Source organism: Sinocyclocheilus rhinocerous, unplaced genomic scaffold (assembly GCF_001515625.1).
Source record: "Sinocyclocheilus rhinocerous isolate Xijiao unplaced genomic scaffold, SAMN03320098_v1.1 scaffold580, whole genome shotgun sequence".
NCBI classification, from domain to species: Eukaryota; Metazoa; Chordata; class Actinopteri; order Cypriniformes; family Cyprinidae; genus Sinocyclocheilus; species Sinocyclocheilus rhinocerous.
The window spans coordinates 1414409-1420522 of record NW_015670982.1 but is presented as its reverse complement, the minus strand read 5'-3'; the positions used below and the strand labels follow the sequence as shown (position 1 = coordinate 1420522).

Below are 6114 nucleotides of genomic sequence, written 5' to 3'. Positions count from 1 at the left end.
AAAAAAATTAAACATGCTAGTCTTTCTGTTGTGATGTCGTGAAGCATCGCAGACGTGGAATCGGTTGTCGTCCACTATAACACACTACACGAGCTGAAACGATGGAATCTTGCGTCCTGACGCCCATTGTCGTTTACGAATCCCCACGACACCCTGCGTCGAGCAAATCGTGGCAAAATCGGGCTAAAATCGTGTAGTCTGAACCGGGCATAAGATAGATAGCATAAACACAAAAACGGGGTGGGAAGCTCAAAGCATCAAACATTATACATACAATAAGGTTGTTAAAGAGCAGGCAAGGCATCTAATATTGAATAAACACAAGGATGCTATTGTCTGCAGTTCCTCAGAGCAACAGCAACTAAGAGATCTGCAAAATTTCATTCATTACTTTTAAGTCTTACATATGATGTATGCATGTCTAATATAATTTGTTAGAGAGACAAAGAGTTTGCTGAAAAAACACACCATATGTCGCAATATTTAAAGCACATAGAAAACATGCAAATATAACAATTTGCCTTTTGTAGTTACAGCAGTAATTTATGTAAATTAAATAAGAGAAACTCTAATTAACCCATTATATTTATTTTAATATTCCCACTGATTCCAGTTAAAAAGTGAAAAAAGTGACACTTTTCTGTCAAGTATGTCAGAAAATGGAGATTTTCAATAGAAAGATTTCAAATAAAATATTTTAAATTGAGCATGAAAACTAAACATTAAAACTAAAAATTTATGATAATAATGCAACATTTTATTTTTGACCTTCAGTATTCAAGTTCAGTGGTTCCAGTTCAAAGTCTTCTTATCATGGTCTTCTGCATGAATAAATAAATAAATACGTACGTACATATTTGAAAGAAAGAATGATCAACCATGTGAGCAGTGTACACCATTTGTGATCTATCTAGATCAGGGGTGGGCAAACTTGGCCCTTCCAGGCCACTTTCCTTCAGAGGTTAGCTCCAACCCTAATCAAACACACCTGGACCAGCTAATCATTGTCTTCAAGACTACTAGAAGGCTACAGGCAGGCAGGTCATATCAGGGTTGGATCAAATCTCTGCAGGAAAGTAGCCTGGAAGGGCCAAGTTTGCCCATCACTGATCTAGATGTTATGAACACTGTTTTTTTTTTTTTTATAGTTTAAAATGCTTCATTTAATAATTTATTGCATGTGAATTGGATCTGTATTCCTCACTTACCTTCCTGTTCAGCTGCAGAGAAAGTTGAGCCTCTGTTCACAGTCTCTGTCTTCCCATTTGTCAGTTTTTGTGTTACAGGCTCCACAATCATGAGTTGGGCACTCTGGCAGTGAGACTTGATCCCCTAGAGGTTTGTTGTTGACCCAGAACCATTCCTCAGCCAGATAACACAGGCCTGCCCACACACTTTCTGTCTGAGATTCCCTTGTCTCTATTTTTGTCAGCTCTAATTGTCTCTCAGAGGTGATGCTGGCCAGATCAGTGTGGTGAGTACTGCAGTGCTTCCTCCCATGTCTTCTTCTCTTTCACCAGGATGAATTTGGTTTTACTACAGAAGAAAGTTAACGGTGAAGAACAGAAATAATCAAACCACTTGCCTGTAATCATAACACAGTTCTGGAATTCATTCCAGTTAATGAAGGAAACTGAATTTCCGTCAGACCACAGCCAGTTGCTAGTGTTTGTTGTGTCCCTGTGGAGGCCAATCCATTTGTACACTTGTACATTGTTTCCTGCCTGCTGTAAAAGCAACTCTTGTTCTTCTTGACTTGTGATGGTTGCCAAATCTTCATAATAATTCCTGCAGTAACTCTGAGCATCAGTCTAGTTCTTAGGGATGCTCAAATAGAAATGCTCTCTAATCAGAGCTTTAGTCAGTCCACAGATGACAATCAGGAGAATGATGGACACTTTCATCTTTCCAGTACAGTGCTGAATCAATACTCGAATGAGACCTGTAGGTCTTGAGTGCAATGACTTCAGAAAGTGTATAACGTGTAAATTTCAAACGCAAACAAATTTCAGGCCTTGGAGAACACGCCCATGCAAACGAGTTTCAGTGTGAGACTCACACAATTTACTGTGTTCTCACGCTCTCACGCCCCACACATCCATTTTCTATGGAAGGCTGACAGGACCAAAAATCTTTAAACAGAACTTGTGAAATTTGACCGTGTCAAAATATAAAATAAATAAACTAGATTGAAAAGTTTGTAGACAAACTTTAAGTTGCCTTGAAAAAGCCTATCTAGAAAATTTGAAAAAGTTTTAAAAGCTTGCAGTCTGAAAGTTTTCAGTTTGAATTAGTTTGAAAGATAAAATAGTTTTAAAGATTAAAGTTTGAATTTTTCAAGGCAATACGGTCTATCAGAAAAACAGATTGCTAGGGTACCTGGGGTGGTTGCTAGGCTGTTTCTAGCATGACTGGCATGTTGCTAACATGTTTTAACATGTTGCTAGCATGATTAGCATGTTTATAGCACAATTATCATGTTATTAGCATGTTTGCTAGTATGATTAGCAAGTTACTAGCATTTTGTTAGCATAATTAGCAAGTTACTAACATGTTGCTAGCATGATTAGCAAGTTACTAGCATGTTTCTAACATGATTAGCATGTTACTAGCACGTTGTTAGCATGATTAGCAAGTTTACTAGCATGTTTTGCTAGCATGATTCTAGTATGATGCTAGCATGTTTAACAAGTTGCTAGCATAGTGTTAGCATGATTCTAGCATGATTAACATTTTTCTAGCATGATGCTAACATTTTTCTAACATGTTTAACAAGTTGCTAACATTTTGTTAATATGTTTAACAAGTTGCTAGCATGTTTCTAGCATGACTAGCATGTTACTAGCATGGTGTTAGCATTTTGTTAGCATGATTGGCAACTTTACTAGCATGTTGCGGGCATGATTATAGCATGATTAGCATTTCCATAGCATGATTCTAGTATGATTAGCATGTTAATAACATGATGCTAGCATTTTTATAGCATGTTTAACAAGCTGCTAGCATGTTTCTATCATGATTGGCAAGTTACTACCATTTTGTTAGTATGTTTCTAGCATGATTAGCAAGTTACTAGCATGTTGTTAGCACGATTAGCAAGTTACTAGCATGTTGCTAGCATGTTTCTAGCATGTTTAGCAAGTTGCTAGCATGTTTCTATCATGTATAGCACGTTACTCCCCAGTGAAAAAAAAGTATACCAAGTATACTTGCAGCCAGACTAATTGTCAGTATACTTCAAGTGTGTTAATGATTAGTTAACTTGAAGTGTGCTATTTTGGAACAACTATTTTTGTACTAAGTGTATTTTAGTTGTAATTAAATTATACTAAAGTATAACTTTAAGTGTATTTAGTGTACTTTTCTATACTAAATTGGAACAACTTCAAGTACACTTAGTACACTTTAAGTATATGCCTATTTACATGCTTGATTAGTGATATTAAAGTGTACTTTTTTTTATATTACGAGTACATTACAAATTAATTATGAGAGCAATATACTATAAATGTATTATTTTTGAGTAAAAATATGCTAATTTTTCCCCAATGCTGAATCCACTTTTTAAGGTCATTACAATAAATACATAACTTCAATGAGAGACAGAGACACATTATTAACAATTCAAACAGTGTTTATTTAAACCTCAAATGGTTTTAGCATTGCAAAACATAAAATGCACCAACCATGTTTTTAAATAAAAAGAACGCTGAAAGAAACAAACATAAAAAATAAAAACATTTAGCAACAGCAGCAACACACAAACTTCACTTTTTTGCTGAATTTGATTTTGATTTTTTTTTTTACTTTATTCCGAACGTAAAATAAATACAAGAAAACAAAACAAAAACAATACAACACAATACAAAATTTTAAATTATACATGTCCAAAAAATATTGCAATTCTATAAAGAATTGCTCTTTGTTACACTTGCGCCTGATGGCCGCTCACACATCAGATGCACTTGTGTGTGGAAACTAACCTCAAAGTAAAAGAGGTAAGGTCAGAGGGCATGTTCATACAACTTTTTCTTTTTACTACATCAGACTGTAAATATCCTGTATTAAACCCATACTACTTAATAGAATGAACATCATGATTAGCGGTGAGGAATTGTATCAGTATGTCACGTCAATATTGCTTCCAGTGTATTAGTCAAACATACAGTATACAACAGAAGTGAGTACACCCATATAGCATCACTTTAAATCACATGATACAACACTATTCAAATTGAAAAGTATAGTATGTATAGTACAGATCAGGCTAAATTGTAATGTAGACACATGCATTTTCTGTAAAGCTGCTTTGAGAAGTTAGTGTACTCTAAATAAGGGCATAAAGTGCAAAAGCAGCAGCAGTGCACTGACCCTAGACTTGGTTGACATCACCTCTCCGTCTTCAAAGACAATCAAAACATCCAGTGGGTTCCCTCGTGACATTTCCTCTTCCTCCTCAGCAGCAATGATGAGGACTGCTGCCTTCTGCTCCTGCTCAGGCTCCTTTTTCTAAATGCATTAGTTACTAGCATGTTGCTAGCATGTGTTTAGCAAGTTTAGCAAGTTGCTAGCATGTTTCTATCATGTATAGCACGTTACTCCCCAGTGAAAAAAAAGTATACTTAGTATACTTGCAGCCAGACTAATTGTCAGTATACTTCAAGTGTGTTAATGATTAGTTAACTTGAAGTGTGCTATTTTGGAACAACTAATTTTGTACTAAGTATATTTTAATTGTAATTAAATTGTAGTAAAGCATAACTTTAAGTGTATTTAGTGTACTTTTATGTGCTAAATTGGAACAACTTCAAGTACACTTAGTACACTTTAAGTATATGCCTATTTACATGTGATATTAATGATATTAAAGTGTACTTTTTTTTATATTACGAGTACATTACAAATTAATTATGAGAGCAAAATGTATTAAATGTATTATTTTTGAGTAAAAATATGCAAATTTTTCCCCAATGCTGAATCCACTTTTTAAGGTCATTACAATAAATACATAACTTCAATGACAGACAGAGACACATTATTAACAATTCAAACAGTGTTTATTTAAACCTCAAATGGTTTTAGCATTGCAAAAACAAACATAAAAAAATAAAAACATTTAGCAACAGCAGCAACACACAAACATAACTTTTTTGCTGAATTTGATTTTGATTTTTTTTTTTACTTTATTCCGAACGTAAAATAAATACAATAAAACAAGACAAAAACAATAACACAATACAAAACAATTTAAAATTATACATGTCCAAATAATATTGCAATTCTATAAAGAATTGCTCTTTGTTACACTTGCGCCTGATGGCCGCTCACACATCAGATGCACTTGTGTGTGGAAACTAACCTCAAAGTAAAAGAGGTAAGGTCAGAGGGCATGTTCATACAACTTTTTCTTTTTACTACATCAGACTGTAAATCTCCTGTATTAAACCCGTACTACTTAATAGAATGAACATCATGATTAGCGGTGAGGAATTGTATCAGTATGTCACGTCAATATTGCTTCCAGTGTATTAGTCAAACATCCAATATACAACAGAAGTGAGTACACCCATATAAGCATCACTTTAAATCACATGCTACAACACTGTTCTAAAATATTGTACTGCTTCAGAAGACACATTTGTGCTGCTACAATTAATCAAAAAATGAAAAAATATATACTAAAAAAAAACTTTCAGAAAGTGATGGTTTACATCTCGCATAACACTAAAACCCATCAATTATATCAATGTGAATTCTACTTACTTCACTTTAGGCTCGTAGTATTGCAGCCATCTTGTTGCCTTTGACATCCCAGCACTCCACGCTGCCTTTGCTCTGAAAACATTGATTTCAAAAACATATGCAAGTATGAGTTTCAAATTAAAAAACGCGAGGCGCAAATATCAGTCTGAAATGGTAAATAACGTTAGCAAAACAGCCATCATAAATGCTCCTCGAGCCGCTTTGTTTACCGGGGCTTCGGCTGCATTAGTAAACTTAACTAGCATCACATGGATATGCTAGATGAACCTGACGAAGCGGATCATAAATAACGATTAAGAAAAAGTTCAAAGTTATTGTAATATAGTGAATGGGCGGGTTTGTCTAACGTTA

The 6114-nt window shown here is 34.7% G+C and overlaps 1 long non-coding RNA gene across 2 annotated transcripts in view; it reads right to left on the bottom strand.

Annotated features, from left to right (window-relative positions):
- Positions 1–4452: 4452 nt before the first annotated feature.
- The window catches only part of LOC107734560 (uncharacterized), a 2807-nt gene continuing 1145 nt past the window's right edge, over positions 4453–6114 (bottom strand). The window contains exons 1-3 of one of the 2 annotated variants that reach the window (XR_001639108.1): positions 5973–6031; positions 5764–5835; positions 4453–4509 (exon numbers count right to left, since the gene is read on the bottom strand). This is a non-coding gene — a long non-coding RNA (uncharacterized LOC107734560). Of the gene's footprint in view, positions 4510–5763; positions 5836–5972; positions 6032–6114 lie in introns of those variants that run through there. The other variant, XR_001639110.1, reaches the window with a different exon arrangement.